General features: G+C 42.5%; 1 protein-coding gene across 2 annotated transcripts in view; it reads right to left on the bottom strand.

The window, feature by feature from the left end:
• B3GALT1 (beta-1,3-galactosyltransferase 1) overlaps positions 1-22,620 on the bottom strand; it is a 323,903-nt gene that overhangs the window by 156,363 nt on the left and 144,920 nt on the right. For both annotated transcript variants that reach the window (XM_081183120.1, XM_081183119.1), the window contains exon 3: positions 14,539-14,703. The gene's annotated coding sequence lies outside the window, so the exon portion shown is untranslated. The remainder of the gene's footprint in view (positions 1-14,538; positions 14,704-22,620) is intronic.

The raw sequence follows: 22,620 nt of genomic DNA, 5'->3' as shown, positions 1-22,620 counted from the left end.
TTCCCAGGTTGATGAGCCCCTCTGCCCCTCGCTTCCCTCATTCAGAAACCACCTTCCTGATATTAACATTAATACTGCAAGACTACAAATGGCAACCTCAATGCTTATTTTATAAGCTGACAAGACAAATTTACCAAATTCATATTTTTTTAAAAAAATCCTCTGTGCACTCACTCGAAGACACAAGCAGAGCTGCCACCCAGTTAAACAAATCCTAGTTGAGTGATCATGTGATCAGTTGATCAAGTTGACTACTCAGTTAATCAGATAATTAAGATGAATGCGCAGATAACACACAAAATAGTTTTGAAGTAGAAAGCATTTATTATTAGATGCAGGCCTGTTTTGTAGCAGATATCACCTTCAAGAGGGTATGTCAAATACTTCATTTAGGATGGTGCTTGCCGCTGGCAATTTTGAAAAGTAGTAGTATTAAAGGTTTCTATATAGTCAGTATCCAAATCTCAATGAAAACAAAAATGAAATATTCCACCACATCTGAACGACAGAAGGCTACACACTGCAGTGTCTCACATTAAGTCATTTCTGAAAAATAACAAAGGGTTTCAAAGTGTCAAAAGTGAACTCCCTGCTCAGAAACATGAATTGATACCTCAATTAAATCCATGAAATAATGCACCTGTGATCCTGAAATTATAATATCAGCCCTTTGGCTAACCCTTCAAACGAGCCTTAATTAAATACAGTGGTACCTTGGTTTTTGAATGGAATCCGTTCCAGAAGCTTCCGAAACATTCAAAAACGGAGGCGTGGCTTCCTATTGGTTGCAAGAGCTTCTTGCACTCAGTGGAAGCCGCGTCATTCAGGTCCCAACAAAGTTCACAAACGGAAGCATTTACTTCCAGGTTTTTGGCATTCAGGAACCGAAACAGAGGTGTTCGGGAACTGAGGTACCACTGTATATGTTCTCAAAAGGCAGCTTATATTGGTCAATAGCTAACGTTTTCAGTTTTGCTAGTTAAAACATGTCCTAAAAAACTTACTTTATCATATTCAAGTACACAGAAGTACTTGATTAGTACATTACTTTTAGTTTGCTTAAAAACTGTAGCTTGACCATTGTCCCATAAATAATATTAAAAGGTTTCCATTGAAATAAAATCCCAATGATTTTCTAGGCTTCAGGGGTGCAACTTTCTTTTTATTGCTTCAAGGGGGTCCATTTCTTCCTGAAGTACCAATATTTTGGAGAACAGTCTGTCTGACTGTTCAGCTCTGCAGGAGGCTGAAGGAGCAGCACTCCCAAAAGCACTTGAGGAGTTTCTTCTGACTGGTTAGTGGAAGAGGGGAAGAATGTACTCTCTGTGAAAAGGAGGGAAGGCTGTACCCACTCCTCAGGGAATGTGGAAATGGGCTTTATGAGTGCAGTAAGGGCTGTGCAACTTGAAGACCTCTGGATCAGAGCCAGTGTTGCAGGATACAAATCTACCCCTCTCTGTTGGGAAGCCTGGAGGAATTCAACTGCTGAGAAGTCCCATACAAAACTTGTGGTTCTGCACCATAATAATAATAATAATAATAATAATAATAATAATAATAATAATAATAATAATTTATTATTTCTACCCTGCCCATCTGGCTTCGTTTCCCCAGCCACTCTGGGCAGCTTTCAACAGAACATTAAAAAGTGAATAAAACTTCAAACATTAAAAACTTCCCATTTGAGACTAAGCTTCAGATCAGAGCTTCACTATCCAGCGGAATCAGCACTTGCTTGAATGGTACATTGCAGCTCAACAGAGGACCTATCAAAGCATATGTCTGAATATTTATTCTGAGAGAAGACACACTTTTAAATGCATATTTTGAGATTAACACAGAAGTGGAATATGTGCAAAGGTGACATGGGCCGAAATGGATGGATTCATATATGCCTTCTTTTAGAGAGTAGGAATGTGAACTTTTTGGGGTGTGTGGGTGTGCCAGTCTGCAAATGGAAACCTGTTCTGCATATGTATCGTTCCTACTGGGTGAGGACACTTGTGGGTTTGAGAAAAATAGTCACAGGAAAAGAATGCATATACACATTCCACTAACATTAATTAAGCAAAAATCAACGGAAGAAAGGGACACAGGGAGATTCGTAGGGATATATATATGTATATGGTTAGGAGCAAAAGAAAAATAAATGTCTAATTGACTGGGAAAGTGGTCACCAAAAATAGGCTACGGAATCTAACAAATAAAAGAGCCTTTTGTTAGTTGTCTTCTAGTCTTCAAGCTTAATGCAGAGTTTAACATTACCGACAACTAAGACCATTTTGGAGAGAATGGCTTTGTGTTTCCACATTTTACAAGGTTAAACTGGCATTCTGAAGCCACTTAGCCCTGGCATGACTCTAGGAGACATTAAAGCAGAAGAACGTTTTCCATTGTATGGTTAGACAACTGTAGACAAGTTCTGTTTCATTTCTTCAAAACAGTGCTCATTTCCTAATTAACGAAACAAAGCTATATAATTGAGACAGTCAAATTTGTCCTCTTATGTACCCCAAAGAAGCTTTACTTTAAAAGCAACAATTACATACAATTGTCTGTTTTTGTTGTTTTCTTTTAAAAGATGATGCCTACAATAATGGCATTTCTGCAGAGAAACGTATATGTGTGATTAGTGTGATTACAATACAACAATAACCCATCACTGCTAACTATTATAAAACCGTAAACTATTATTCAGTACACTATAAAATTCAAAGCCTAATTGAAAATGCTAGTTTAGCATAATTCCCACAAGCCATCATTCTTTAATATTGTGAAATGAATGAGGTTTTCGTGGAGCTATTAATTGATACTGACAAGCAATAACCACTGGAATGAAACTCCAATTATGAGAGGCAATTAATCACTTTTACTGTCATCTGTGGTGTCAAACAAAATTCAATAAAGTTCTAAACAGTAAGAAAAAAAAGAGAGAGAGAAATGCATACCTCTTGTGGATGAATGCAATTCAAGCAAATCAGATAGCCTTTTGTTGAGGGAAATCATGTCAGTTCAAACATGTTATTTTTGCAGAAGTAATAGGACATTTGACTTTCTGTTGTATTCCCCAAGATTAAATTTCCATCTGATTTAGACTTGCCATAATAAGGGTTTGTTCTGAAGCAGCTGACATTGTCATGGCATAATTAACAACAAGCATGGGTTTGTGGCAGATAAATCATTAACAAAAAATAATCTATGGAATCCAACTAAGTCATTTCTAAGATTCTAATTGCAGTTCTAAGATTCTAATGCTGTCCATGACTTAGTTTTGGGGCCAGGGTTGGCATAGTCTCTAATGAATATGGCTGTCAGGAGCTGCCAGGGCTTGAAATGAGAATTTTTGGTACTGTTACAGTTTCCCTGTGTGTTGAAGCATTAGAACTGTTGCTTGGAACATCTTGTTTGTAATGAACTAAACTGGGGAACTGGACTGCCCCCACCCATCACTCTAGGTCTATAAGAGACTTCCTGTTTGAGTTTGGAATTTACAACCAACATCAACAATGGGCTTCTTGGCTCTGGCAAGTTTCTGTGTATCTGTTTCCTTAGCTTTCTCTTCTAGCTCAGCCCGTTGGTTCTGACTATTGCCTACAATTCATCCTTTGCAAGAGTCAAGCACCAAACTGAGAGGCACTTCCATGAAACCATTAACCACTATATGCAACTCTTTGAAGGCCACAAGACAGTCAACTTTGCAGTGGGTCAGAAAAAGAGAAATGTTGTGAGCCATTAGGCAAGTGGGGCCATCAGTTACTCACACTCTTCAGGACTCTTCCGTATAAAGATGACTAGCTGATAGCAGCCCAATCAGTACCTATATTAATATAAAGCAAAAAAAACCCAGGCACCAAGGATATTAGATTTTGTAACGTGCCTTGGGTTCATTTTCTTGCAGAGGGGTAGGATATACCTTTAGTTGCCATTCCAGAATGAGGCTTCTGTTAAACTCCCATTTCAAATATGACTGAATCTGCTCAGTATGCTGTTGGTTGCTTCCAGCCAGAACAATTGCCAAGTTAAAATATATGAAAATATTCACAACTTGTACTCTGGCCTTCAGAGGGGAGAAGAAAGGTACATCAAACGGATTACAGAATAACACAGTATTGATCCAAGAGACTACCCACACGGCCAGGAAAATGCGCTCAGGGCAAAACCACCCATTATGCAGAGAAACCTACATCTGTCAACCTGAATTGTGGAGTGGGAGGCAGAGTGAAGATTTGTTGGGGAGAACTGTTGGATGGGAGCGGGGAATGGCAGTGTCAAATCCTTTCTGCACCTTCCAACTCTCCCCTGCAGGTGGCTCCCCCAGTTATTTCTCCATGGAGCCATTTCCATATCAGTTTGTGGTTGCTTTTTTTTTTTTAAGATCCTTATGATTTTTTGGGGGAAATCCTTTAAAAAATAGGCATTTTAGTACAAATTTCTCCTGAAACACACAGAGTAGTGCAAATTTCAGCTAATGTACACATTTTTGTATACAGTCTCCCCCAGTAGGATTCACTTTTGTGCATTCTTTTCACTCATAGGTGCATTTTCAAATGCTTCTTTTTTATAACCCTGGTACATGCATTCGCTTGCACATTGCTTGGCTGGAGAACTGCACTGAACAAATTTTGAAGAATGGCTGTGCTTGTGTGCTGTTTCAGAAAGCACAAATTAGCTAGCTTCAACTTGCTGGTGGAATATTTGCATGTGCCTCCTTTGATGTTGCCAATGGCTCTGGAGCATTTTCTCCACTGACCTATCCCATTCCTTTCCATCTTCACTAGATGTTTGCAATTCATCAACCCCTCCCCCTCCCTGGATAGGTAAAGGGCTATTCTGCACCAAGTTCCCCAAAAGCCTTTCCTCAAGAAGCTAGGGCCAACCCTCTTTCATAGTTTTCAAAACTGACAAAAATGTACTGTACAATTCCAACATAGCTTAATAACACAGGTGCTTAAGGAGGGGTTGAGGGAAAACCAAAACTGCTCCAGAGAAGCGGACACGGAGCAATGGATCCAAACTACAAGAAAGAAGATTCCACCTAAACATTAGGAAGAACTTCCTGACAGTAAGAGCTGTTTGACAGTGGAATTTGCTGCCAAGGAGTGTGGTGGAGTCTCCTTCTTTGGAGGTCTTTAAGCAGAGGCTTGACAACCATATGTCAGGAGTGCTCTGATGGTGTTTCCTGCTTGGCAGGGGGTTGGACTCGATGGCCCTTGTGGTCTCTTCCAACTCTATGATTCTATGATTCTATGATTCAAAAGCAGTTGAACCATCTCATCCAACACCTTGCCAGGCCTGCTTGGAGATTCAGAAGGCATCAGATCCTTCAGATCCAGGTCAGTCCCAGGCCACCTTCCAAGCCACCCATAGCATGACCCCTTAGTACTTCTGTCGACACCAGAGCTCTGACATTAGTAGGACAAGAATGCAGGTGCTTCTATGGAAAAGAGGCACCTGACACCAGACCTCTCTTGCTTTGATGTCTTTGCGTTGTTTCTTATGACCTTGGGATGCCCGCCTGAGGACGACAGCATTGCAGAACGAGAAATGCTTTAAAACACAACTACAAAATGCAAACAATAAAATATCTTATGATGCCATATATCTTTTGCCACCTCCAATAATTAAGAAAAGAACATTTCCAGTAACAAACATCCTTCATTTCATCTCTACGTCTTTTCTTTTCTTTTTAACTCTCCCTTTCAACAATATCTTGGATTTTTCCTAGCCAGCCAAAGACAGATGGAACACTTTGTCCTGTCTGGTATCTAGCCCACACAATTATTCCAGCAATAAACACATTAGCATTATCAACGAAGGCCAAATTATTATATGAGCCTAAATCAATTTCTGCAACATATTTCCAGAATTGTCTTTTCTACTATAGATGGGGTAAGGAAACAGGTGCGCCGGGACCTTCTAAGTCCATAAATTCAATCCATAAATTCTTCCTAGAGCAACTTCCTGCCTTGTGCTGGCCACCAAGAAAACTCTTTATCTTGTCTCCAGATTCTCCTGTGCTCTTGAGGTTCTCCTCAGTGTCATGATACTCAGGTCACTTCCAGGTGACCTGCTAATTGAGCATTTATCTTGATTTGTTGTGGGGAGGTTAGAAGACGTCAGCTATCTACTGAGCTTTCATCCTCCTTTGCTTGCGGGAAGGATATATTACATTGCGTCAAGCAAAGGTCACCCCATACTTCCCAAAGCACCTCCCCATGGCTTTCCATGAAGCATTAGGAGAAGGAGGTTTGCTGTGCAAGACCTCCAAATCAACTTTAATTGTGCTACCTGAATTTGCCAGTGCGTGATTCACTCCTGCCTTAAAACAGCGACAGTCTGGAAGCAGCCTCTGTTTGTGTGTCTGCTTGCTCATTCCTGCTCCAGCTCTTCCAGTCACCCAGCTGGATCCTCCTGGGGAGGAAACCTACCGGTAATTCTATCACCCACTTCCTGTCCTTCCTCTAAAGAATAAGAGTAGCTAAGCCCAAAGGAATCCTTTAATAGCTTGCGATATATGTAAATAGGTCAAGCCACTGGATCTCACACTGTTTAAAATTCCATTATCAAGACATCATAATCGTCCCTACAGCTCACAGTCTTTCCAATATTAGACAAAACAGTACTGAGATTCAGTGGCGTAGCGTGGGGGGTGCAGGGGGGTGCGGCTGCACCGGGCGCAACATCTGGGGGTTAGGGTTAGGGGGCGCAAATCCACGGGTTAGGGGGCGCAAATCCACTGGTTAGGGGGTGCAAATTACTTGCCTTGCCCCGGGTGCTGACAACCCACGCTACGCCACTGCTGAGATTCTACATCATCCCACCCCCCAAAAAACGCTTGGGTTTTTTTTGGCTATAATTCAAGGCACCTTTCTTTCCCTTTACTATGACTTCAAATGAATTGAAAGACCTTTAAGAGGAGGAGAACCCATCACACAACTAATATGCAGTACGTAATGACAATGGTTTTGTCAGCGATTAAATTAAGCAGACTTCCCATTTGACCTCAGATGCTTCCAAGCATCTGAGAGGGAGAAAAGTCTCTCTCTTGGCTGGGAGTTAAAGACTCTTGTGGCTTTACTACTTAGATGTTTTGATATAATTTGGGATCATTACAAGACAGCCAACAGGCTATAATCAAAGGAGTGAGTTCTTTTGAGCTGCTTCCAAACAAGAGTCAATATTTTCAGCAACTTTAACATAGTAGTTCCATTCCATATATATATGATTTAAAAATTGAGTTTCTCTTGTTCAAAGGCCAACTTTGGCTGTCCACACCGAAAAACAGCAAAAGCCATTTCCAGCATTTTCATCTTTTTTACATTTTAGCAAAGACAGTTTTATTATCAGGGTAACTGACTTTTGCCAAACACTTGGAAAATTTTAATACTGGGGAGGGGGGCGCACCACAAAGGAAATATTCAATGTGCAGCTTTCAAAGAAATGTCTGGTCTGTCAAACATCATTTTTTCTCACATTCACTGAAAAATAATAGGGATGCAAATGCAGATATGCCAAATGCAACAAAACCCCAGAGCTTTAAAAGAAATCATTGTGCTCTTCTCTTAACTGGCAGACAAATTAATTTTAGTGGGATGATTCTGAAAAGTTCACGCTCCGGCAACAATTGCTTATGACATTTTAAAGAAAGGGGGTTCTCATTCCAGAAATTATTTAAAGTTGTTCAAATTCTAGTGGCTGCTAATGTAAAGAAAGCAATCAGGATGGCCATAGATTTCAACAATAGAGGGCAGCAGTTTAAAAATTAGGGCTATCCTGTTGTAAAACACACACACACACACACACACACACACACACACACACGAGTTGTATCTTCTGATGATTATTGGAGACTATTGGTGTCATGTAGAAGCACAGTGGGTATAAGGGCTATTAACTCACTTCCTATGAGATTGGGTGATACTATTCTAAGAAACTGCCTTATACCATGTCAGACTATTTGCCCATGTGGGTCAGTATTGTCTGTTTTGACTGCCAATGGCTCTCTAGAGTCTCAGAAAAAGGTTCTTTTTATAAATAAATGTAAAAGTCATTGGTATGTGTTGGTGCGGCTGTCCTACGAGTTACTTCCATGCAAGCACCATATTGTAGCATTGTGCAAAGGGAAACGAGCTACATGATTGATTGCTATGGGAACGGGAACAGTGATATTTAGATTTCTGATACTAAGGTTATTACATATATGCACATTATAACAACTAAATATGAACCATACATAAGGTATTTCTCATATATGACATGTGTTGCCATTTTCTCTTATGCTGTCTTGTGAGGGGGAACATCTGTAACAAGAGGGGTTCTATATGTGTTCAACTCACAACCAGGACACACAGACAGGCTTTGCATCAGATTTTTTTACATCCCTGATTCAGAACCTAATAAAGTAGGGCTGCCACAAGTATGGATTTTCCCGGACATTACCAGGATTTCAAAGGCGGAATTGATGTCCAGGGGGGATTTCTGAAAGGCGGCGCTTTGCCTTGGATCTTAAGCAAGTCAATCGAAAAATCGCGGTGTTTTTGGTGTTTTTGTAAAAACAAAAAACAAACCCCCACGCTCAATAATTTTAGGGTTTACCCCAAAAAAGCTCATATTTTGGGGGTCTTCCTAAAAAAAGTTCAACAACTTTTGGGGTCTCCAGGTTTTTACTCTTTGAAATATGGCAACCATAAATGAAGTGATTCAGCTCAACCCATAATTTGTCCAGAACAGGTAGAGGCAGCCCCAGATCACCCACCCACCAGGGCTGTCAAAAGGATTGATGGACTGGCATTGAGGGGAGGGGGAGCAGATATACAAGCAACCTGCATGCACCCCCACCTTCCAACGACATTTAATTAGGGGTTTAAGCCCCAATTAAACACTGTGCAATGCCCCTGAATTGGGTCAGGTCAGTCAGAGATCCTCGTGGGTCAGTCTGGGGCTGCTCCAAAACACCTGATTCGGGTCCAAAATTGGATTGCAGGGCCCAATGCATAGCCCTACATACTGCTTAAGTGATCAATTCAGGAGCTGATAAGGTGAGCGCTAGCCCATGAAAGCTTACAGCAAAATAAGTTTTTAGGATGGCACATGACTCACTGCTGTTTTTGTGGCAAAAGGCCAACAGGGTTACTCCTCTAGAATCTGTAGCAATAAAAGATAACCCCTGGAGAACTTAGCCTTTCTAAATAAACCAATAGTATGGTAAAAGAAACTGCCGTGCTGAGCTCCACATGAAGTGTCCCTCATAGGCTACATGCTCTGAGAACACGGGGCACATGGTGTCCTTTTCCACAGCTGGCCATGCATGCGCATCATCCGATGGTTCATAGCCAAAGTTTTCCACTGAATACACAGCAACTTTCTTCATTGCTAAAAGAACCCACTTAAATCTTTCATGCCGTGAGATGCCTTTGGAATGTGCTGCAGTATTTAAAGTCCAAACCCACAGAATTCAATTTGGTAGTGAGGGCAATTTCTCTTTTTGCCATAGCCTGCCAGTTTCTTACATTGCAACAGGATTATTTTAATGCAAAACACAGAAACTTGACTAAATAGTTCACCGTCCAAGAAGTAAACGCGGCAGAAGATGCGGAGCAAATCAAATACAGTTGTTCCAGTGCTTTATTCCCAAATATTTTATAAGCCTTCAGCCTAACTCCAGCAGATGGAATGAGGACAGGTCAGGCTCTGAGCTGATTTTTGCAATAGGTAAAATACAGCCTTAAGACTACAAAACCTATGGCGCATATGAAAAACACAGCAGCGACAACAAACAAGGAGAATCTTTACTTTGCCGGGGGCTCTTTGTTAAATCTTGAGTTTCACTCCTCTGCCTCTCGGGAGCCAGCAGTGATGCTCGGTGTTCGGAAGGCAGGTGAGCAACACCAGCTTGTCCTACTGAATGCCACTGGCTTCCAAAACACGTTTTGGACACCAATTAACTTCAAGCTGTTATTTAAAGTGTGTGACCCTTTACGTTTTAACTGTTGGCATTTGCTGCATCTGGAAATCAATGTCAAAATACCCTGACATATTCTGATATCAATTAGTGGATGTGGATAAAGCATCTGCCCTTTTGTTTTTTTGTTTTTACTCCAGGAGAATACACAGGCAAAAACTGAAATAGCTCTGACCAGGTAGGTTCTGTCTTTGGTTCTGTATAATGTTACTATGACCACCGTTATGCACATGCCTTACATCACAGCTTTCCAAACTGTGTGTCGCGATACACACAGTGTGCCAGCTGCAGTGTGTCACTTGAATGCTCTCCGCGCTCCTCCTGGGGATGGAAAGGGGCTAGTTTAACCTCTGGTTTGCTAGTAATGCTGAATTACAGTGTCACAAAATGATGCATGTCTACAAAGTGAGTCACTAACCTGAAGTTTGGAAAGCTCTGCTTACATGCATAAGAGTCCTAGATTCATTTCCAGGTATGGAGTACTGAGATTTAAGGAAGGCCATGGGGTTTCAAATAAAACAACAACAACAACACATTGGAAGGCCATGGCTCATGGGCAGAGCGCATGCTTTGCATGCAAAAATCCTCAAGTTCAACTCCTGGAATGTCTAGACACAACTGGGAAAGACCCCTGTCTGGAATCCTGAGGAGATGCTGCAAGTCAGTGTTGACAATACTGAATTTGGTGGACCAGTGGTCTGATTTGGTATATGGCAGCTCACTATGCTCCTTTCTGTGGGTATTTGCAGGCAAAGAAGCTCGCTGTCCCTTGAGCTCTGTGACACAGTGGCACAGTGAGTGCTTCGGTTCTGTCACTGCTGCAGAAGGTCACAAGTGGGATAATGAGATGGAATGAAGCTGCATGAAGATGGAACCCACTGTTTAAAGGCACAGTCTGAAAGTGAACCAAGAATGGATGTGGACAAACTATTTGCCTTTTTTTAACACCAGGATAATGCATAGTCTCCCTGCTTATTTAACTTATATGCAGAATTCATCATGCGAAAGGCTGGGCGGGATGAATCCCAAACTGGAATTAAGACTGCCGGAAGAAATACCATCAACCTCAGATATGCAGATGACACAACCTTGATGGCAAAAAGTGAGGAGGAATTAAAGAACTTTTTAATGACGGTGAAAGAGGAGAGTGCAAAATATGGCCTGAAGCTCAACATCAAAAAAACTAAGATCATGGCCACTGGTCCCATCACCTTCTGGCAAATTGAAGGGGAAGAAATGGAGGCAGTGAGAGATTTTACTTTCTTGGGCTCCATGATCACTGCAGATAGTGACAGCAGTCATGAAATTAAAAGACACCTACTTCTTGGGAGAAAAGTGATGACAAACCTAGACAGCATCTTAAAAAGCAGAGACATCACCTTGCCGACAAAGGTCTGTATAGTTAAAGCTATGGTTTTCCCAGTAGTGTTGTATGGAAGTGAGAGCTGGACCATAAAGAAAGCTGATCGCCAAAGAATTGATACTTTTGAATTATGGTGCTGGATGAGACTCTTGAGAGTCCCATGGACTGCAAGAAGATCAAACCTATCCATTCTTAAGGAAATCAGCCCTGAGTGCTCACTGGAAGGACAGGATCCTGAAACCGAGGCTCCAATACTTTGGCCACCTCATGAGAAGAGAAGACTCCCTGGAAAAGACCCTGATGTTGGGAAAGATTGAGGGCACAAGGAGAAGGGAACAACAGAGGATGAGGTGGTTGGACAGTGTTCTCGAAGCTACCAGCATGAGTTTGACTGAACTGCAGGAGAAGATAGGAGTGCCTGGCGTGCTCTGGTCCATGGGGTCATGAAGAGTCAGACATGACTAAACGACCGAACAACAACAATGCACAGTCAAAACCAAAACAAAAATAACTAGGATCTTTAGCTAGCAGCTTTCCTTCAGGCAACTGTTTCATTTATTAAAAGCCACTTGCATTTTTAAATTAGATTTGCATTATTTTCACAGTGGATTAACCTGACACTTTGTTTTAAAAAAGAATCTGTGGGTTTTTCCACTCTTCCTCCTTGCTAAATCCTTCTCACTTGTCCCAATTTTGAAATAATTTAAGAATATTTTTCTTTAATCCCTTTCAGTAAATGAATTTTTGTTAATGTTAATACCACTCAGCCTGTGGACATATTTGCTACAGCTACGCATATGGAGAATCTCTTTTGGAGATTATTGGATTAACATTTTTTGGAGATTACCCTAGAAAATCTGATGCATAGTTGCGTTGCAATTGTTGAAAAGCTTGGGATTTCTCAGCTTTGATTACTTTTGATTTGTCTGAGGGGCTTTTAAATAAAATAGTTGGGAGATTTCTTCCTGTTCAGATGTTCCTAATAGGATTACATTGTCTGTTCAGCACTAGGGCCTTGAAAATCGTCCACCAAGCTCTCTGTGGTATTTCACTCCTCCCCTCTGCCGTATCTCAATTAGATAACACACTGGTGTTATCAAGGACTACAGTAGGTTAACTTCTGATTATCATTCTATTCACCTTGAAATGTTCACTTCTCTTTTAATCCTTAGCACATTCCCAGAGGAAATAATAAATAATATCATGCCATATGGCAAATGGGATCAGCTGCAACTCCATGCAGCTTGTAGCTGAGGAGTACTGCCTCTTGTAACACAGCCATAGCTGGCATATAAAACCTGCTCCTGAATTCTCAGTAGAAGACAAAGAACTGGGCGAACCAGATCTCTGTACACAAAGTCAGGCAGAACTTTCTACTGTTCCTTCCCATTATGGCTCAGTCCATAACCTACTCTCCTCCAACTGAACCAACCCTCAGTCAACCTCCTCTCTAGGTGAGCAAACCTATGGACATCAACAATAGAATAATTTCCATTTTCGTCAGTGACATTTACAACTAATTCAGAATGTGGCAGCTAGGCTGGTGACTGGGAGTGGCTGCCGGGACCATATAATACCAGCCTTAAGGATCTACACAGGCTCCCAGTATGTTTCTGAACACAATTCAAAGTGTCGGTGCTGACCTTTAAAGTCCTAAACGGCCTCGGCCTTGTATACCCAAAGGAGCATCTCTCAACAGATACTGTCCAGATACTGAGGTCCAGCTCTGAGGGCCTTCTGGTGGTTCCCTCACTGCGAGACGTTACAGGGAACCAGGCAGAGGGTCTTCTCAGCAGTGATGTCCTCCCTGTGGAACACCCTCCCAGCGGATTACAAAGAAATAAAGAACTACACAGCTTTTAGAAGACATCTGAAGGCAGCCCTATACTGGGAAGTTTTTAATGTTTGATGTTCTATTATGTTTTTATATGTGCTGGAAGCTGCCCAGAGAGCCAGTGTGGTGTAGTGGTTAAGAGCGGTAGTCTCGTAATCTGGTGAACTGGGTTCGCTTCCTTGCTCCTCCACATGCAGCTGCTGGGTGACCTTGGGCTAGTCACACTTCTCTGAAGTCTCTCAGCCCCACTCACCTCACAGAGTGTTTGTTGTGGGGGAGGAAGGGAAAGGAGAATGTTAGCCACTTTGAGACTCCTTCGGGTAGTGATAAAGCAGGATATCAAATCCAAACTCTTCTTCTTCTTCTTCTTCAGAGTGGCTGGGGCAAGCCAGACAGATGGGTGGGGTATAAATAATAATTTTTAAATTATTATTTACCCAAGATTCAGGACAGACCAAAGAAAGTACTTCTTCACATGCCTAAATCATGGAATTTACTCTCAGAAGAGGTAGTGATTGCTACCAATGGGAAGCTGTCAATGGCTCCCAGCCACAATGGCTCTGTTCTGCCTCTGAAGGCCAGTTGCTGGGAATCAGAAGTGGAGAGAGTGCCATTGTAGAATCATAGAATCATAGAATCATAGAGTTGGAAGAGACCACAAGGGCCATCGAGTCCAACCCCCTGCCAAGCAGGAAACAAAGTCCTCCTTGTGCGCTTTCTTTCGGTATCTGGCTGTTCACTGTGAGAATAAAATTCTGGAGTAGATGGGCCATTGGCCTAAGCCAGTAGGCATTTCTTATGTTGACGCTTAGGATTGTGTTGTATAACAACCTGATCTAGTCCTCTTTTCTGTCACTCATACCGCAAACCCTTCTCATAACATGGTCCCACCTCTCTCTCTCTCTTTTTGTTCAAATCCCCCAGTCTGAAATAAGTCCAAGCACATTTAACACACAACCTCTTTAACACACCCGTCTCTTGTTAACTGTTGGCCTCAGGCCTTGTTCTCACCATCCATGTTTTGGTCTTGGCACATGAAGGCTTCTCCCATAATTTGGAATCCTGCAAGATTAGGATTCTACAGCACAGAAGGAGCTTGCACACATATACTAGGTTTGCCTTTAAAGAGAGCCCTTTCCGTAGCATGAGGGGCAGTGCCAATGGGAATATGGAGGTGCATTGGGAAATACATAGAGGAGAAGACCTGAATAGCAATAGATAGATAGATAGATAGATAGATAGATGATAGATAGATAGGAGACACATAATAAATTAATCTCTTGAGGATGTTGTTGTTGCTGTTGTTTTTTCAACATTAGAGACATGTTACACTGTTTCCGCATAATTACATTTTTCAATACAGCTTTCTGAATTACTCACCTAACTTCTCAAGACGTCCTGTTTTTTCTGCTTCTGTTTAAAAATCTGACATTCTTGCCATTGCATCGCCACACCCATCTTGTCAATAGTTCTTCATTCTCTGCCATACTTGACTGCGTCCACCCCACTTGACATCAAAGAGAATAGGGCTGCCTGATGCTGAACCTGTTTTTTAAAAAACAAAAAAAACCCAAGAAACAAACCAAGAGAATTACAGTTTATATCAGAAAAGCTCTTAATGACCTGTTTAGAGAGCAGACATTAAGATAATCCCAGCATGAATGAAGGAGAAAATAAAATCCAGTGGAACCTGCCTGTGAGGGGGTTGCCTTTAACTGATGGGCTGGTCAGCTGATTATCTTTTGGTGGAATGGGAGGAGTGGCTGAGAAGACAAGCTGCTGTTTATTGGTTATTAGCTCAGCAGTGGTGCTAATGGTCAGCCACAGCTCACAGTCTGTTGAAGTTGCAATAGGGAATAAGCTTGCAGTTTTCCCTTACTGAACATGCCTGTGTGTTGGGCACTTGAGACTAGCAGGCATCCTTCTGGAAGATTTAGGGCAGGGTAGCTTACTCCTCAAGATATTGCTGGACTACAATTCTCATTCTCCCTGACCATTGTCCAGGCTGGCTGAAGCTGATGGGAGTTGGAGTGTAATAACATCTGGATGACACCATGTTAGCCACTCATTAGTTAAGGGGAATGGAGACGGGGCAAGAAATTCTGCAGTGGGGCAAGTTCTATAGGATTTCTATTAATGTTCAAACAGAAGAGAGTAATGAATGGCTTTTGCTCTGTGGCAAGCAGTACTGAAGGAGCATCTTTCTCCACCCCCATTGTTTAGCCTGGACACTGGGATCCAGCACTGAGGGCCTTCTGGCAGTTCCCTCACTGAGAGAAGTGAAGCTACAGGGAACCAGGCAGAGGGCTTCTTGGTTGTGGCACCCACCCTGTGGAATGCCCATCAGATGGTATACAATGAGTAAAGGTAAAGGTAAAGGACCCCTGAAAGTTAAGTCCAGTCACAAATGACTCTGGGGTTGTGGCGCTCATCTCGCTTTACTGGCCAAGGGAGCCGATGTTTGTCCGCAGACAGTTTTTCCGGGTCATGTGGGCAGCATGACAAGCTGCTTCTGGTGAAACCAGAGCAGCACACGGAAACACCGTTTACCTTCCCACTGGAGAGGTACCCATTTATCTACTTGCATTTTTTGGGCGTGTTTTCGAACTGCTAGGTTGGCAGGAGCAGGGACCGAGCAACGGGAGCTCACACCGTCGTGGGGATTCAAACCGCTGACCTTCCTATCAGCAAGCTCTAGACTCAGTGGTTTAGACAACAGCACCACCCGCGTCCCTATATAATGAGTAATTATATAACATTTAGGAAACATCTGAAGGCAGCCCTGTATAGGGAAGGTTTCTAAGGCTTAAATGTATTACTATGTTTTTATATATGCTGGAAGCTGCTCAGAGTGGCTGGGGGCAACCCAGTCAGATGGACGGGGTACAAATAATAAATTATTATTTTGAATTGCCTTAGCTCTGCATTTCTCAAAATTTGCCTAATTATCTTCCCCTTTGCCAAGTTAGACAAAGCTAAGGGATGGGACCTGCTCTCTGGAGAGTTAAGCACACTTTGGGATTGTCTCCCTTAAGACAGAATCAAGGAATTGTAGAGTTGGAAGGGGTGTCAAAGGCCATCCACTCCAATCCCTGCAATGCAGGAATCACAGCTAAAGGACCCTTGACAGACGGCCAGCCAGCCTCTGTTATAAAGCCTCCAATGGAGATGGTATCTCCATCCTGACATCAGTAGAAGGAGGAGGAGGAGGAGGAAGAAGAAGAAGAGGAGGAGGAGTTTGGATTTGATATCCCGCCTTTCACTCCCTTTAAGGAGTCTCAAAGTGGCTAACATTCTCCTTTCCCTTCCTCCCCCACAACAAACACTCTGTGAGGTGAGTGAGGCTGAGAGACTTCAAAGAAGTGTGACTAGCCCAAGGTCACCCAGCAGCTGCATGTGGAGGAGCGGAGACGTGAACCCGGTTCCCCAGATTACGAGACTACCGCTCTTAACCACTACACCACACTGGCTGGATCAGAGGGGCCTTCTCTCACGCATGGACACATAGTAGTGGACACTACTGTTGAGCTGATTCCCAAGGAACTTGCCATCCCCTCTTGCGGCATGCTAGTTTGCTCCCTTGGCACATAGCTTGGGAAATGCCGGCTTAGCCTGCCAAGCAGAATGCAGTAGTAAGCAAGCCACTCCCAGGCATGCGCAGAACAAATGAGCTCCAATATACAAGTTTCAGGACCCGACTTCTTAAACCTCTTTTTGGAATTTGTGCCTCGGGAAGAAAGCTCATCATTGCCTGCACCACCTCAAATGCTCCACAAAGCACACGCATACCCAGATTCCCAAATCAGCAAGCCACTGTTATCTGTAATGTTGCTTCTTACAGAGCACCGGGTTTAATCATGTCTTAATGCAATTTGCATTTGTGTGGGTCCACTGTGCATTTCCTTGGAGCATGCCACATTCTATTAAAGCGTCCGGCTTCTTGCAGGGAGAATATTAAATGAAAGCAGCTCGTAATTTGCCTGGAAATGCATGTACTACACGAAAAACACACACAATGTTATCTGTGATTAGTTTGCAGAAGCCATCTGTCATCTCTGCGCACACACGCACACACCGCCTTGCACTCAACCAAACCAAGGATGACAGAGGAACTGGGAGAGAAAAGTATATTTACTTTTGACAATGGAATCTACCAGCTTCCTTTTTTGCTATGGTTATCCAGCTTGGAGGAAAATGTGTTGGAGGGAAAGGATGTGGATTCTAATTTACAAGAGGAGAGGCCTGCCTAGTCCAGACCAGCAGGCTTTTAACATCTTGAAGAAATGTGTGTGCGAAGTTCACGGCAGGCAGGTGCGCATTGAGTCTATTTACAGCTGGAAGCAAGAACCGAGATGCTTGATGAGGTTGGGTATATCAGGGAATGTGTCTTTTCAGCATCCTTTCCTGAGAGAGCAAATCATTTGCCTGTAATGAGAATACTCATTTCGAAATTAAACGCTGCAGGTGGGGAAAAATCTTTCCTATTTATGCCCCAAAATATGTAGGTTTAGCGAACAAAGCCAAACAAAGAATAGTGGATACCAATCTTCAGAGTTTGGGGGCCAAAGAGGGGAAATGGGAAACAGGTTGGATGCATGTCGCTGTCACAAGCAAAGAGGAGGGGTGAACAGCAATCAAGCAGTGAGCAGCAAAGGTTTGCTGAGCTGGTATTGTCCTGGGATTCTCAAGTCTTACTGCAACAAACATAGTGTAGTGGTTAGAGCATGGGTAGGGAACCTTTTTCTCTGAAGGCCAGGCAGAGAGGCTTAGAGGACTAGGTTTGAATCCCTGGGTTTGAAGTTCTGTAATCTATACCACTGGGTCAGAGTGTCAGGCAAGAATCAGGGAGATCAAGGTTCAAATCCCCGCTCACCCACTGAGTGACCTTGGGCCAATCCCTATTTGACAGCCTAACTTTTCTTGCAGGATTGTTGGGAGGATTATGGGAGAGGGAGTGGACGATGTATGTTGCTCTAAGCTTGCTGTGGGAAGCGCAATATAAAAACTGGAGTAAATAAAGATATAACGCCTATATATTTTTTGCATAAAACTGCCCCTCCCCCGCAATATTCAGAAATGCCAGAGAAAATGGCAGCGGAGGCCAAGGGGAAATATGAAGAGCCTAACCCCAGAGTTTCAGGCAGGCGTCTTTCTAAGCCCACCTTGGGATCCCATGGTTTGAACCCAGGGCACAGCATGTGCCTTGCCACTGAACAGTGTTCTGTAGTCAGAAAGCTCCCTGTTTTCCAACAGCCACATAACAATCCTTGCCTTGCCTACTAAAGTTTGTATTTTATTTCTGGAGCACAGCCTTTGGTGGTTCCTGCTAATAATCTATTGAAATTTCCAGTCTCAGAGATGAAAAGTAGGGGAGCCAACAATAGGCATTCTGCTGTTCTCATAAGGGATGTGCTTATGTACCCAAAACACACCCTTCCTTTTTTGGTGCCAGAGGACGAAAGGCAAGTTTCTTTGTTTTGCCTGGAAAGGGGAAGAGCTGCCACAGAGGGCTGGCTAACAGAAGTGGCATTCTCCATCTTAAGCCAGAACTGAATTCAAAGGTGCTGGCTTGCAACAAGGGGTTCTATCCAACTAAATCTACTCAGACGAAACCCATTTAAATGAATAGACCAAAGTAAGCTGTGAAGAACCTTTTAATGAGGGTGAAAGAGGAGAGCGCAAAATATGGTCTGAAGCTCAACATCAAAAAAACTAAGATCATGGCCACTGTTCCCATCACCTCCTGGCAAATAGAAGGGGAAGAAATGGAGGCAGTGAGAGATTTCACTTTCTTGGGCTCCATAATCACTGCAGATGGTGACAGCAGTCACGAAAATAAAAGACGCTTCTTGGGAGAAAAGCAATGACAAACCTAGACAGCAGCTTAAAAAGCAGAGACATCACCTTGCCGACAAAGATCTGTATAGTTAAAGGTATGGTTTTCCCAGTGGTGATGTATGGAAGTGAGAGCTGGACCATAAAGAAGGCTGATTGCCAAAGAATTGATGCTTTTGAATTATGGTGCTGGAGGAGACTCTTGAGAGTCTCATGGATTGCAAGAAGATCAAACCTATCCATTCTTAAGGAAATCAGCCCTGAGTGCTCACTGGAAGGACAGATCCTGAAGCCGAGGCTCCAATACTTTGGCCACCTCATGAGAAGAGAAGGCTCCCTGGAAAAGACCCAGATGTTGGGAAAGATGGAGGGCAGAAGGAGAAGGGGACGACAGAGGACGAGATGGTTTGGACAGTGTTCTCGAAGCTACAAACATGAGTTTGACCAAACTGCAGAAGGCAGTGGAAGACAGGAGTGCCTGGCGTGCTCTGGTCCATGGGGTCATGAAGAGTCAGACACGACTAAGCAACAACAACAAAGCTGTGCTCATTCATTTCAGTGAGCCTACACTGAGTAGAACTAACATTGGCTGCAACCCAGAGTGAATCTGTATTTCAAACCCGGCTGCAAATCTGCTCCCAAAAATAACTAAAATAACTGAATTATCGCATAATGGTGAAGTCGGCTCTTAGTATGTCTCATTAGGAAAGATATTCTAACTGGGATTTTAATATACCTGCTACTCCTTGCTTGCTTGCTTTAACCATTAATTTCTAATGGCAGACGCTTGTCAAATTAACAGTATACTAAATCTACGGCCTTCCTCTCATCCATCACGGTAATAATATTCTTCAGATGACTCCTATGTGTTAGCAAAGCATGACCTTCTCTGCCTGAATCTATAGAAGTGACTCTTAATCAAAGTCTTCATTTCCAGGTGTTCGCTGAAAGCGTCTACTTAAAAAAACCTATTTTCTTTCCACAGCTTCTGGGTGACGACCAGTTTTTTTTCGGCACAATCCTAGGCATGTCTACTCAGAAGTAAGCCTCATTCAGTAAGCTCAGCTGGATTTACTTCTATTTCAGGTAAGTGCGCATGGGACTGAGACATTGGTCTGATGGTATTCTAACAAGAAAATTTCCTACATTGTTGTCTGAGCTCTTGAAAATTTATCTTCTTTTTATTGCTTTTTTAATAATTTATAAAGATTTCTTGGTTTACAAAAGTATGTGCAATGTCTCTTTTTCCAAGTTACATTTTCTACAGGTCAATTTCATTTGTTGAGACGTTAGTGTTACATTAGGAAGAAAAGGGGGGGGGAGGTGGAGGGGGCAATGGTGGGTGGGGATGGGGATGGGTGACGATGTTTCTCTTTTACTTAATGTATGTTTGGGGTTTTGCGTCATTTCTGCAGGTTCTCCTTGCCAATCGCATTGTGTACCAAAAATGATGGCTATTTAGGGAATGATTACTCAATATTAAGATTTATGTATGCATACACTTAAAACACTTCCTAGATAGGTGGGGTAAGAGAGGTGCAAATAAAACTTAAATATCAATGCAATATAAACAATACACAATATACTGGCCAGAACAGAGGGAGAGGTGGTGATGGTGGTCCACTTTTCAGGCACTGCATATACACAACTGAACACCTGAACAATGCAGGTTGCTTTGGTCATGCTCATCCTGTGAGGGTAAGGATGATGTGAAGGTACTGTATTTTTCGCTCCATAAGACACTTTTTTCCTCCTAAAAAGTAAGGGGAAATGTCTTTGCGTCTTATGAAGCAAATGTGTGGTCCCTGGAGCCGAATTGCCCAGAGGCAAAAAACAGATCGTGGAGGGGGGAGGGAAAGACAGCGAACTTGCAAGGAGAGGAGACTGGAAGATTAAAGCAATGAGGAGAGAAATTAGAAGAAAAGGAGGAGCAAAAAACTGCTCCAGCTAAGGAAAAGACACTAAGGCAAACAAGAGGGAAGGGGGTATTGAAACAAAGCCGCTGAACAGCTGATCGGCAAGGGATCGAGAGGGAGATAAGGGACTCTAGAGATAAAGGAGGCTGCCTGGGAGGGGGAGGTAAAAGCACCTGTATCCTCAGGATTTTTGCATTGGGTCACCCCAAATTCTCCATCAGATTACATAGCATGTCCGTGGCTACAGCCTGCACCAAAACACACACACATCCACTGTTTCGTGGGGCCGTAATGGTGCAAAAATGTGGTTACAAAGCACGAGTCCACATGGATCCTCAGGATTTTAGCATTGGGGTACCCCAAACTCACCGACAAATCACATATCATATTTGTGTCTACAGCATGAACCACAAAAATCATACACCCACTGTTTCGTTCAGAATATTTTTTTCTTGTTTTCCTCTTCTAAAATCTAGGTGCGTCTTATGGTCAGGTGCGTCTTAGGGAGTGAAAAATACGGTGCCCTATTCCTTCTCCCTTCTCCCCCAACAGGGGATCAGCAGAGTCACATCTGAAAACTGATAATTTCTGTGGCGTGAAGCCGATTCTTAAGAGTAAAACAGTGATGTTTTGCACAGAACTCTGGGTATGCATTGTTCCCCTTGTTTCATTTTTCTTTTTCTTTTTCTGCAACAACTCAAAATTCAGCATATAAACTCATATTTTAAGAAGTTTAATGCAATAACAGCAAAACATTATGGGTCTGCCTAGATTACAATAAGAAATCACGGTCTTGAAGATAAGTTTATTCAACTCTATTGTGGGTATTTCCAATTATTCTATTTAAATTATGGTGGGCTCCCCCCCCCCATTTCTTTGTGTATTTCTTTCCTCTAGTCCCATGCCTCTTTTTTTTATTTCATTTGCCTTTTCTACAACGTCAGCTTATTTCGTGCTCTCTATCCTTTGAAGCGGTATTTATCATCATTTCAAAGCGGGGGATATTGTGATTATAGAACAAACAAGTTTGCATAAATGAGTAAATGGATCAGATTGACTCTTTATTCTTTTGCATTACATAGTTCAGTAGCCACTGTTGCTTGTTCAACTTCTAAATAAATGTGTGTGCTTAAATAAACACAAGCCCATGGCAAACTTGATTTGACATTCAGGGTGTATTTCTGTAATTCTCTGTGCCAAAATCCTATCCCCAATGCCTTTGTGGTCATCTCCCACAAAAGTGGGAACGGCTTGGGGACTTTTGTGGAGTTGGGATAAATTTCTTAATTTGTGGGGGTCATGGGGTCAAATACTTCATCCGACCTCCAGTAACCCCTCGAGATTTTGTTTGCTGGCTGAAAAGTACAGTTCTATTCCAGCAGAATTTTGACTGCTGAGTATAAACAGTGGAGGTTATTTTTCACCTGCGATCTTGGCTCTTGCTACTTTTAAAAAGGATGTTAAATGCCAAGGATTTTATGTAATGCTATCATTGTATTATTTGTATTTCAATGCGTTTTGATTTTATTTTGATTTTAGATTGCCACAAGCTGCCCTGTGTGGTGCACGTTCATTAAGAGGGTGGGAGAGAAATAGACAGATAGATAGCTATGAATTAAAAATGAAGACAATGAGAGTGAAGTAATTTGTGCAGATATTCTTAAAGTGGGTGCACTCACTGCATGGAGAGGGTGATTGGGATAACAATGCC

Source organism: Podarcis bocagei (genome assembly GCF_964188305.1).
Source record: "Podarcis bocagei genome assembly, chromosome: 1".
Taxonomy (NCBI): domain Eukaryota; kingdom Metazoa; phylum Chordata; class Lepidosauria; order Squamata; family Lacertidae; genus Podarcis; species Podarcis bocagei.
The sequence above is the reverse complement of the archived record's forward strand: the minus strand, read 5'-3'. Positions and strand labels throughout refer to the sequence as shown.